This window comes from Varroa jacobsoni, unplaced genomic scaffold (genome assembly GCF_002532875.2).
Source record: "Varroa jacobsoni isolate VJ856 unplaced genomic scaffold, vjacob_1.0 scaffold_132, whole genome shotgun sequence".
NCBI classification, from domain to species: domain Eukaryota; kingdom Metazoa; phylum Arthropoda; class Arachnida; order Mesostigmata; family Varroidae; genus Varroa; species Varroa jacobsoni.
In genome coordinates this window covers 146,317-158,940 of record NW_019213034.1, presented here as the reverse complement: position 1 = coordinate 158,940, position 12,624 = coordinate 146,317, and the positions used below count along the sequence as shown (strand labels likewise).

The 12,624-nt window shown below is 42.4% G+C and overlaps 1 protein-coding gene and 1 long non-coding RNA gene across 2 annotated transcripts in view; one reads left to right on the top strand and one right to left on the bottom strand.

Annotated features, from left to right (window-relative positions):
* Positions 1 to 764, bottom strand: part of LOC111268062 (uncharacterized) — a 33,556-nt gene extending 32,792 nt beyond the window's left edge. Inside the window, exon 1 of the mRNA XM_086971574.1 lies at positions 698 to 764. The gene's annotated coding sequence lies outside the window, so the exon portion shown is untranslated. The remainder of the gene's footprint in view (positions 1 to 697) is intronic.
* Positions 765 to 4,443: 3,679 nt separating this feature from the next.
* LOC147753885 (uncharacterized) lies at positions 4,444 to 9,173 on the top strand. The gene is made up of 3 exons (XR_015314082.1): positions 4,444 to 4,544; positions 5,063 to 5,119; positions 5,619 to 9,173. It is a non-coding gene; the product is annotated as an uncharacterized LOC147753885 (long non-coding RNA).
* The last annotated feature ends 3,451 nt before the right edge of the window (positions 9,174 to 12,624 follow it).

Below are 12,624 nucleotides of genomic sequence, written 5' to 3'. Positions count from 1 at the left end.
CTCCGTTGTCGTCTGAACCCAGATGTTGTCCCACAATGGTCCATTACATTTACGGTGATGGCGGAGACAGCAGTGGCAGCATCAGCAACAGTACTCGCGTTACTTACTTCATCTTCACGCATAGTTCTCCAACGTTACTTTGCATGTCTGACGCTTCTTTCCCGACCCCTTATCGCCGCCACTAGCGCTGTTACCGCCACTGTATCGTTCCACCCCCCATGGATCCATTTGAAGTTCCGATTCCCCACAAAATAACTATGCTACAATTCAAGAGTTCCTCCTCACGAAAATGTAAACTACTCTCCCCCATTGTCCCATTCGCACCCCCCCCCCCCCGCCCGCGTATCAGCACTTATGAGCTAACAGGCCGTCGACAGGTTTTCGGGTAGCGAGAAATCGGAACAGCGTGTCCTATGAATGTCGTGTCTGCCAGAAGGGCGGGCATTACGGGGACTTTTGTATAGTATCGCTGGTGCATTCGCCCCACTAGAGGCCAATGAGCGCTAGATCTACCATAGAAAATCCCCCAAGTAAATAACAGCATGAACGGCAACAAAATAACTATGTACAGCAATGGACCAGTTGTGGGCCTTGTTGAATAGCAGTTGAAGGCACGTCGTCACTCATGCATCATATACATACAACCCACTTGCTTTTATCCTCAAGATCCCTCCAAACGGATCCTTAAAGTACGTACCTTTTTTGAGGGCACCCATCCGGCTTTGCGTCTTTGCTAATCGTTCAGCAAAATTAAACGTTTTTTGCAGGTCTCGTTTCGTCAATTAGATTTAGTAGTCAAAGAAATCATATCACTTAATGGTGTTTGCGCGGCTCGCACGACGCCTCCGTGCTAAATTTAGCGCGTCATCGGTTTCATCTGACGGGAGGAGAGCGTTTGACGTATAGCCTAGTACTACAGGCGCAGGAAGAGGTCGATTTGAGCAGTACCGCTATAGGCAGGAGCAGCCAGATGCTCCGCGCTCTGTCACCTCACACATCACACCGCACGAAATCCTGTGCTATCAAGTCATATTCATATAATCGTTTATTAAAGACAGCAGTCAAACCTCGACGATGACGATAATGAGCACTAGCATATTGCTTGTAAGCCTTGGCAAATGTTTTCTCTTTTCGCAAGCAGTCTTTCTGTTCAACTCAATTCCGTATCGTACTACACGCTATGCTAAACCACACCAATTGATTGAGTCACATGTCTTCGAGCAGCTTCTTCAATAATTATCTCTCATAGATCCACTCTCTACACTATCGTATAAATATTCAGCGACACACAACGAAACGCTCTCACTGACGAGTAGTCATGGCTCCCGAACGCGTCTTTAAACTATCGTCGTTTGTACCAAACACTTCATGTAGCAGCCGATAATCTCAAGTGAACTCTTCCATCTTCTATGATTCGAGTTGTTCAGGCATGTTGTTTTCTTTATTTCATTGAGATCAACACCAGATTACGTTTGCGTTCGTTTACTCGCTACGTGTCGTAACGTAGCGTTTCTGCAGAGCTCCGTCATCCTTGTTTTGCAACCATCTTGTTGCGGACCGCTTCCCTTCTATCAGAACTGCACACGATTTGATCCTTCTTTATCAGACTATGTGCGACAGCATTCGATATTTGGCAGCATCGGCGTTCTTCCCTCAACCAAGCTCGGATCAGCTTCAACACTCCGAATCAGTCCCCGTATATGAACTGTGTCTGAATGTTTGGCATGACCCGAGCCTCGAAATCAATGACTAATTATAATTAAGTAACTTCTTCCCTAAGCTTAGCGCACTCTCGTTACACGCTGGCATGCAGATGCTGCCCTGTGCATGACGACGCACACCACTGTGTTTTGTTGTTTGCTGTCTGTTATTGGCTGGGTGTTCTCCTATTGTCCTAGACCATCGTCCTCCTTCCGTCCTTCGTCCTCGTGTCCAGATTCGACGTTCCGTTCCTTCCTGGCGCGGACCAGCGAATGCACCAGCAGAAACCAGCAAAGCACTTGAAGCAACACTCCAGCCTGTAACAACTCCAGGCAGCACCGCCGAGCGCTAGCACCACCATCCGCCGGCGACGTCCGTCGTCGGATGAATTTACTGGTTAGCGTTGGCTCGCTGACTGCCAGCAGCTAGCAAGCAACCTGGTCATAGTAGTCAGGCTAGTTGGCTCTCCAGCGCTCGCGCGTCAAGGATCAAACACAGAAAAGTTAGTAGCCGCTGCTGCGTCACCGCCGCCGCCGCAGCAACTGCACCAGCAGCCCGGGCGTTTCGCTGTTGGTTTGGTGCCTGCTGCCGCCGCCGCCGCCGCCGTTGCAGCAGTAGCAGCAGCAGCAGCCGCTATCGCCGTCGCCGCCGTCACTGCTAGTTCAGTTCAGTCAGACTACGTTAAACTAGCTAGTCTAACGCTAGCCAGCCAGTCCGCTAGCGCCCTCTCCCCTAGGCTGCGCCGATCGCTCCTCGGTCTCACTACCATACCAATGCCGCCACCATCGCTACCCCGTTGGCGCTACCGCAGCAGCTTCTCCGACCAACATATATATGTGTAAATCTATATATATATATATACATTTATATATATGTATGTATATATATAGTATAGTGTAGTTTAGTATGATGCCGACGCACGGCGCATAGACGGACCCACAGACAGACAAATCGATCGACACATCGAGGAATACACAGCGACCGGCAAACGGTCGGGCTCTTGGAAAGAGTTGGACCTGTCGGACGACGGACTACGCTCACTCGGTCGTTCGTTCTTTCATTAACCGACGAGCACAACAAAACAGGAGAGCGCGTCTGACTGAGGCGATCCGTCTCTCTCGCTCGCTCGCTCGCTCACCAGAGGCGGCAGCCAGAGCGGCGGCATTAGAAACAGCGGCAGCAGCGATCGATGAAAACCAACGCAACCAAATGCAACCATCTCCTAAAGCTGACTGCTCCTGGTGACGCCGGCCCCCACTGGCACAACGACGATGGCAAGCGTCAGATAGCCACCGCAGACATGCCTGTGTATATATATATATATATATCTATGTGTGTACAGTATGGCAGCCTAGATTGTAGTAGTAATAGAAGAATAAAAGTGATACTATAATCGTATTGTGGTAGCAGTCCTTAGAGGCGAACGCCAAGCGCTATCACAGCAGGGCAGTTGGTGGTCTTAATTGAAACCGTCATAGTGCCTTCAACAACGAGGGCGTGAAATAATTTGGTGTGATATGATGGTACGATGGTACCTAAGGCGTTAGCAGACTTTGTGGATGGACAGGCGTATTTATGCGTGCCAGCTGAAACACGCAAGCCGGTACATCCGTGCTAGCACACCCATGTAACAGAGCATAGAGGTGTTAACCATCACAAGCAACTTTAATCGTCAAGACTGGCAGATAAGACACAGGTGGGGCTGGCTGTGCCGATGGTGATTACCGCTGAAGACACCGCAGACTTTTGCGGAGGCCCTTTGCAGAAGTCTGCAATAACGTGTTGGTTTATATAGTTGACTTTGCACTGTTATATTAGCGTTGCTACGATGGATGGGGAGCGCAAATGCAGAGAGGTACGACATATATAATAATCGGTGAAAGTGAAAAAGATATATCCTTTAGCTGGTACCGGACGGCTTGCCATTGTAGCCATTAGCAGTATTACTGTAAATAATAGTATTTTTATTATTTAATGATGATAATAACAAAGCTGCCATGAATAACGATGTTAAAGTGTAAAATGAAGCGAAGATTATGTACAAAGTACGTATTGGTTGTGAGAAATTTTATAGAGAGCTTCCGAACTATACTCTCACGAAGCCTGTATGTAACTCTGCATTACCTATTGTCACACACAATGTGACATTAGGACTATCTTTTATGGCCTATAATTTACTGATAACCATAACAGGATATAAAGAGAAGGCATGGCAAGAGAGATAGATAGGTTTAAACGAGAAATTCGGAGAGCGTGTCCTGCAGAGGATCTACTTAACAAAGAATACCTTTCGTTTTTTTTTGTCTAATATAATAATATAAATATATATTCGCATCTAGTAATGCAACCTCTAGTTTACACCCTAGCTAACACTGTCTGTTTAAGAAGATCATATCCTATTATTGTCGCGTGCGAAGATAATACGTCGAGTTAAAAGCGCGTCAAAACCTGTCACCAAAGACCGCGAACGATTGGGTTACTCTTGTGGAGCAGCGGTGTGTTAATCTAAACGCCACCAATAGAGCACTACAGTAACCCTTTATACTAGTAATAATAGCGATAGATCAAAGAGAGCAATGGATCAGGCAGACACAGGAAAAACTCCATTCGAGTACAATGAAGCGTTAGGAGGGAGGAATGGCGAGAAGCTACTTTGTGTGAGGAAAAAAAAAGCCTGGCAAGACAATGGCGGTTCAAACTGTTCAAATAGAAAAACTTATGTGTTCCGTATAGTACAACTTAGATGTATGAATGCGGCGGGTTTACTGGCGCTCTACCTGAATATCAGAGATGCGGAGGGATTTCGCAGTATCCCCACTTTGGGAAGTGCGTTAAGGAAATCGGTAAGGTTTTCATGACTACAACCTCGTTTTTGCGTTGCATATACGAAGAGAGTGTCTGGAAAAAAATATTGTTTCCGCGTATGCTCCGAGCAGCCTCTTGTAGCTCTTTAATTTCCGTATCAGTAGATTCTGACGATTCAGGTTAGCGGGTATGAAAGTGTAAGAGATTGTGCCTTCGAAACGATTCTTTGTCTCGGTCATACTCGGTACTGAATGTGCAGCGAGAGCATGGCCTATCGTATGAGGGACAGCAGGAAAAAAGCTTTAAGGAGCTCTCTTCTAAATGCACGCATCGCTTAGTCACGCAGTCGTCAATTTGCCACTGCGCGATTGTTCGCGTAGCGGTAACCGCTTTCGGGGGGTTAGCCTTGCAACTAAATGAAAATATGAATCTGTGTCCTAACTATATTTTTTTGTTTCGTGATAAAACGCGAAAGTCTCAACACTTAGGTAGAAATACATAAGGTAGAAAAGCAGTACCTTTCGTGAATTCACGTTATGACGAACTTTTTTTTTAGATTACGACGTAACATTTGATGCATCGAGAACTCTATAACCAGTCGCAAGTAATCCAGGTACGATCAACTTGAGCTACGGAGTCTAAAGAGAACAAGCATTTCCAACTTAACAAATAGACAACTTTGTTTGTTCCTAACTCGTTGCTCGAGTTGCCTATACCACTAATTTCGTAGGTTCCGCCCAACTTGCTGGCGGGGGAACGGGGTCACCCCACAACAACATGCCATGTTCTACGCAATTTATTAAGTTGAACTTTCATAAATTTATGAGTTTGGCGTTATTCTACTAGCACTGAAGAAAATGACTACAACGCTATTATTTATTTCGTGATATTATCGTGGTAATTTAATAGTAGCACCGAACGCATGCCAAATTACATAACTATTTAGTCTTAAATTAGCAACATACTAGGATATTGTTCCTGGCTATAGTGACAATATAGATCGACCAAAATGCAACAAGCCAGCGACCATATGTCCCTTGCGCAGAGTTGTTTATCTGAGGGAGGAAATCGTTGTTTACTCATTATTATGCTTCTCACAATGACCTTTTTAGGACTTTGTCGGATCGAGGCGCTTGCATTCATGGAACAACAAATGACAATAGGTGTACACAGCGGGAAGATTTATCTACATTGGAAAGGATACGACGTATGACAAAATATGGAACGTGTCACTAATATACGATGCATCGCTTTGAAGCAAAAGATGTTATAGATGCGTAGCTTACCGTGCATCGCGCTGAATGTTTGCGTGCTAATAAGGGAAGTCAGCAGAATGGACGAGATGCAGAAAGTACAAAATTTCTTAAAATAATATTTTTAGATTTCAGCTCAATTTTAATAGTGACGCGTCCTACGATATTGCTACATATTTACTTGCTATATCTTCTAAAAACCATTTAAGGACATCTGCAACTGATAGAAGCTTATCTAGCGAGGAGCTACATGATCTTCGGATTTGTCTTCGTCCCGATTTTACCTGGGAACTTCGGGTGTTTTCAGCTGGTGCTTGGTGTCTGCACGTTCGTTTTTTGAATCGTTTTTAATATATCATACACAACGCGATAGCGGTTCTTTAAATAATGACTGTACGATAGGACCAGGATGTTTGAAGGAAAACACATCAAGACGAAGCATCACATTTGGACCCAACCTAACTCAATCGACGGGAACCGTCAGAATCACATTCGCATTTAGATCTCTATTACACTGCGGCCTATTCACTCTACACTTACCAACGTTACGTACAAATGAAGAGAAACTAGAAAAGCAACGCGTAACTGCGCGATTGCAGGACATCTTTTGGCACTTGAAGCGTCTTGTTAACGCACTAAGATAGTACAATATATTGATCTGAACCTCTCACGTTGATAGGATATAGGTAGTTTCCGTAACGTAATGCATATCGAAAGAGCACCGTCTCAAAAAGACGCTCGCATTATACTTTGGGACAAAGCAACAGTGTTATGCTTTTGTGTGTGTCTGGACTCATCAGACTACATTTGTGGACCACCTAGCATAGGTTGAATGTGTGCTTATTAAAAAATGGCAGGAATTCATTATATGGGGACTCACTAGTTGACGATTTAGCTGAATGTACCTTGGCGGACCAGCGTTAATATATACTTTTCTACTGTTTCCATCCTCCCACACTTGCTATACTGTTATACAATATTTTCAAGTGACTCTAATAATATAACGGCGTGTTAAAAGAATTCAGTTAAATTCAGAAAGATTCCTTTGCGAAGGGTGACGTCTGCTGACGTTTTTAATACCAGCTAATAGCAGTACCACACCGGAGCCAGGATCAGATGTACCTTAGCTTTAATATAAGGGCAATCCGTTTCATATCTAATAGGGCTGCCTATTACAGCTTTTAGTCGCTAGACTTTCGAAAGATCAAAGGCAGCCTCCAGCGAACCCTGCTCAAAATCAGCCAGTAAGGTGTTTGTTGTCGGAAAGCGGATATGGTCGATGGCGTAACATCATCTCGTAATCGTCCGTAAGTGTACGTAATAACGTCAGAAACATGCTTGAAACAACGATATTTCGGATCGCCACTGCAACCTGGTGATGCCCAAGCAGTGCCCATTAGCCAAATAAAATCTAAGTCATAGTTATGTGAGACAACATATAATGCATACGACTATCTTGTAATGTCCATACTGTGAAAGGAACATATTTTCACTTAGGACACGTCCGAGCTATTACTGAACCTTATGTGGCGCCGTGAATGCATAAATACTTGCTGCTGCTACTGGATATCTGTTACTGACATATTACTAAACCTCGATATGTTTTTGTATCTCTGGAGCTACTTGTTACTTGGGAGGGAGACTTTGCATGTGGTAGGAAATATGCCTGGACAGCCAAGTCGTAGTGACCGTTGGGTAGCCAACCGCGCGACGTGAACAGCGAAATGCTGGGAGCTCTGAGCGTTAGACGGCAAAATAGTAAAAAAGTATTTCAATAGCATACATATAATCTATCTTTTTGTATATACGTCTGTATGCATGAAGAGACACTGTCAAATCGGATATATATAGGCAAACTATTAGAGGTTGAAGAAGTCAAGATTCATTCTGATTACTGTTTGAGTGGCAGCGCGGAAAGTTGTCTTGGAATTGCCTCCTGGTGCAAAGGTCACTAAGGAAGAGGCTTTGTAAACAAAAGTTCGACTTAAAAAAGAAGAGGCGTAACAATTACTACAATCCTTATAGAGTGAGGCTTTACTCGATACGATGCATGTTCCGTCGGCGTAAAGTTTATCGAGAGAGAGAGGCTTGCCATATACATTTTTGCGCGAAACGAGCCCCGTAAGCTAGTTTTCTTTGCTGTTTTCGATAACGATTAGTTAGTAAGCCTTAATTACTCGGAGGAAAAGCTACATGAATATAGCTGTGACTGTTATGTGACCCCCCAACTTCCCCCCTCCCCGTAAAAAATAAGCACACAAGATCCGCTGGCACACGTTCATTAAATACATTTTTTGAGTTAAATTGATTGAAATATAACGCTGAACTGGAACGCTCTTTGTATGTCACTAGGCTTCACCTGGTTTTGATATATTGTAACCAGACAAGAATGCCAGCCGCTAAAAGTAAGTTTTCAAAACCGATTAATGTAGATCAATAAAAATGATGAGGGAAATTATTTCACTCTGACTGCTCAAGTAGAATGTTAAATCAATTTTATAGCAAAGTAATAACGATATTGATAAACGGCCGGCAAAAGCGAGTGAGGGTTCGTGTAATTCTTGCATTCTACGAATTGTCCTCTTTCAGGCATTGTACGAAGAACAATGCAGGACCTTTTCAATGTCTCTACTAGTCCCCATGATAGCTTGGCGGGTAATGCATTTGCTTGCTGGTATTAGAGACACGTTCTGATCTAGCTTCGAACTTCGGTACAGACAGACACACGGTTCGTTTCGTCAGATTGCGAGACCATTGTAGTAGGCCTAGGACGTTGACGTTTGTATTTACTAGTACTAATGACGTTAACATAGAAGTTGACTTACTTTTCCTCCTGCCATCTACTTTGAAAGAATGCTATACGGATGCATTTTCACGCATTGTGTGACGTATGGCTTACTACTAATACTAAATGAAACGTAGTAAACTAGATCTTGAGTAAGTATTGTGTTTAAGTTCACTATAAATGCCCGCCAATTGTTCAAACTAAACAGGTTTATGCTTGGACTGCTCGATATAATCCTTCTTGAAACAGGAGGCAGCAAGGATAACTGTGTACCATTTTCGATATTGTTTCGCCTGATCTTGACAAGCGACATTGGACAATCAATCGTTTACAAATATAGAATTTGCTTTTTTCTGCGGGAATAGTTAGATTACTAGCGGCAATCTAATCACATGACCTTTGGCTGACAATGTGAGATACATTATTATTAGTATGGATAAAAAATCGAATAAAAGCAAACGTAGAGTACCACCGAACACAACTACCTCGTAGAAAATTCGTCATCTTATATCTTTGAGTTGTCAATTAAACTTTGTTTTCTTGACGTAAATTGCGTAGTAAGTAGAGCGTGGCAGCACAAACTGTGTTAAAATACTTCATTCGCCTATGCTTGCCAAGTCGCAGTGAGATATATGCCTATAGGTGGTAGTTTTGTGGATCTGCAATAATAGCAAAAAAGTTTTTGGAAAGAAGCGCTTAAAAGGTTCAATGCTACTTACTTCCGGGGTGATCAGACTCCGGCAATTATCAACACCATTAATGTCAACTTACTTGAGCCTAAAAGGGCAAGAACTGTAAGAGCAAACAACACGAGAATATATCCGTCTGTTTGTACCTGGCCCCTTGATTTATATCTTCGTAATATGTCGGCATCGTTAATCCATACCGCTTTCACTCACAAGCATTTCATATCAGTTATCTTCAACGAAGCAGACGGTTTTCTCCATTTATCGTAGCCCGGTCATCAATGACGACCATATCCACTCTCTTAGAACTCTACTTATCTGAATTTGCCTTAAGAACCGATCTTAAGAACAGCGACGACGACAACAAAAAAACATGGAAAGGTGGGATTTCTAGCCAGCCCAATCCTACGACGCTGGCTGATTTTTATCAATATCATCTAGGATTTCAGCGTTCTCCGTGGAGCTCTGGTTAACAACTAAAGAAGCTGGCCTTTTCGTTAGTAAAACTGCATTGCTCCTGGCTGATGCAGCAGCGCTATCAAAATGAAATCTTCCTTCTAAGTTACTAAGGCAAGATTCCCATAAGATAAAACTGAATGAAGTCACCATACATTCGTATTCGAAAACTGTAGATCGCTGTCCGAGATCAATCGGTTCTGCTAGAAGTAGAAAGTACCTGTATAATGGCGTATACCTTAAGTCTTTACGTAAACGTAATTTCTTTTACAAAAGCGTTCAACACGATGAAAAGTACAACCTTTTTCTTCAGCTTCGGCCGAAGGAATGTAGATTTTATACAGAAATAATCAAAGAGACTATGATTAACGGCAGCACTGAAACCCCAAGCCCGTGTAAAATATAACACATATAATCGATACATCTTACAGTTGTCCTATTCAGCAGTGCGCACATAAGTAAACATAATTTTGACTTTTATAGGTGAAACAGAATAATCTTGAACAACGTATTTGTTAATGACCAATTTTCGATAGTTGCGATCCTTAGCAGGACGCAAGTATGGGAAGGAAGCAGAAATTATTTCTAAAACTTTCACCAAGATTAAAAATTAGCGTTACTTTTGTTATTATTGAATAGGGATTTTTGTAGAGCCTTCTCTGTCTTCGCAAGGAACTACGTTTAGTAGAATCTGTTTATATACCGTTAAGATGGTTTATTTGTATGCTCGTGTTTCTGTGCGTCCGCTCGAAATGAACTACGTGGCATGACCCTTGTAGTCTGTGTTTCCTAGGACCCGTTGTAGGATAACGTCGTGGTGAACTGTGGATTAGATTTCGGTAGTTAGTAACATTTTTCAAGTGAAATTTCTTGGCAATTTTTTTCAACTTCGACGCTTTTTGAGTTTTTTGTTCGATAACCAGTGAAATCTTCTGAAGTTCCGTTAATGTTGGAAAGTTGCTTGCTTTTGCGAGGCCGACGAAACTGGAAAAAGTTTTCGTATTTTTGTGATTGAGAAATAAAATGGTATTTTTTGGGGCTACTTTCAGGATTTTGTAAGCTATGTCAATGTGAAAATTTGCGAAACGGATTAATTGCCATGGATAGTAGGAAATGCACAGTAGTCGATAGGTGCCGAAAGAGCGTTTCAACGAAAAAGCAAACTTGTTTGTTAATATGTAAACATGACAACATCAACTCAAGTTAAGGCGTTAGGTCTGACTCCGTGCGCACGAGTGCAAAGTACATGCAATGTAATAGGTATCCAATTAGAATGGGAGAACAAGAAACAGAATAACTCTAACGTAGCTATAATCTGGGCCATAGGTTACCAGTTATTGACATGGGGAAGTAACTGAACCAATGTAATCTTTGGGTCTTTGATGCCGAATAATACACCATTAAATGAGCGTCATATAGTTTTCGAAAAATTACAACGGGTCAATGGATGGTTAGAGATTTCCTTAAGTGTAACAAAAACTACCTGATAACATAGCTCCCGTGAGCAAACCGAGGCAATTGAAATAGGCAATTTCGAAGCGGAACAAATGGAAAGCAAAGGTACTATTTCTCGCAAGAGCTAACGAGTTTGCTTGACACAGGGTCCGATCTGTCTATATCAGTGACAGGCTAAAATCAAGCCCATTTGGAGCTTTACACTGTCCATTACACAACGTTGAAGAAGCACGATACGTTTATTTAAATTTTTAAGTTCAAATATGTTACCATGTGTATAACGCTTGATAGAAGCAGACCATAAACGCAATAGGACAACACAAGGTAAAAGAATATTAAACGTGATATTATCGTGACCACAGATCGCAAGATATGCTGGTAATGCACTGGAGGTCGGCAGCTGTAAAAAGTAGCTCTACATAAGTTTCTACAAATCAAGAGCGTAATGAGTTATTTTATCAGACTTTTACAAAAAATGGGGCACTCATAAAGTCTGGTCGAAAAATGGCATCCCACCGCCTCGACAACCCAAAAATATACGTACCTAGAATATTTTACAACGAATTGCTAATCCGTTGAGAAATAATTGAACCCGATCATAAAAACGGTTAGCTCATGGAGACAAACAGACGGTTAGGTGAAAAGTACTGCTTCGATTGATAACGTGCAAACCTGCGCTCATAAGGGAGATATTAACAGAGCACTTCGTTAGTTTAACATCTACTTCATTTAGTTAGTTCATTAAACATAAATAGTGATAACAAGTCAGCTAAGGTTATCTTATAATTCGTCACGTCTAATCTTAGGCCTAAAGCTCGCGTTAGCTTACAGAAATGTACGCTCGACCTTTTAAATGATAGGCATCGTTTCGTGCAAAAACCTGATGGCCTTTGTCTACAAAGCCCCCAACATCAGGAACAAGAATCCCCTTCAATGCGGTGGTATTCGTCTGCCGTAAATAACTTATATTCTCAAACGTTATCATTACGTTCACTTTCGAACGTGCGTCATTCTCAGTGGTTATTGTTTTGATGAATTCACATAGTACCGCTAAGGCGCCACATCAAGATACTGAGTTTATTTAAAATATCGCCAAGGTTCTTGATCTCTCGAGGGAAATTAAAACTCAATAAGCATCTCCATTTTGTTAGCCAGCCATTGGTGCTTGGTTAACACCAAACGAAGGAGCATAGCGTTAGCTCAGCGAAGCTTTCCCACCAAGCACCCTGTGTACATGCTCAATATACTATTCATATTGATTAATTTTTTATCACTATTTTCCTTCAACCCAAGGTGGTCCATATGTTTGGTCCTCTTATAGAGGTATGTACCTGCTATAGATTCAATTCCGGAAAATTACTCTTGAGATGGCACAGATGCCACTATGTATCATGTTATATTATAGTAAGTGGCGACCATTTATATGGCCGAGAGGCAGTGGCAGCCGCAACGACATTATCATCATCATCATCATTAGTAACAA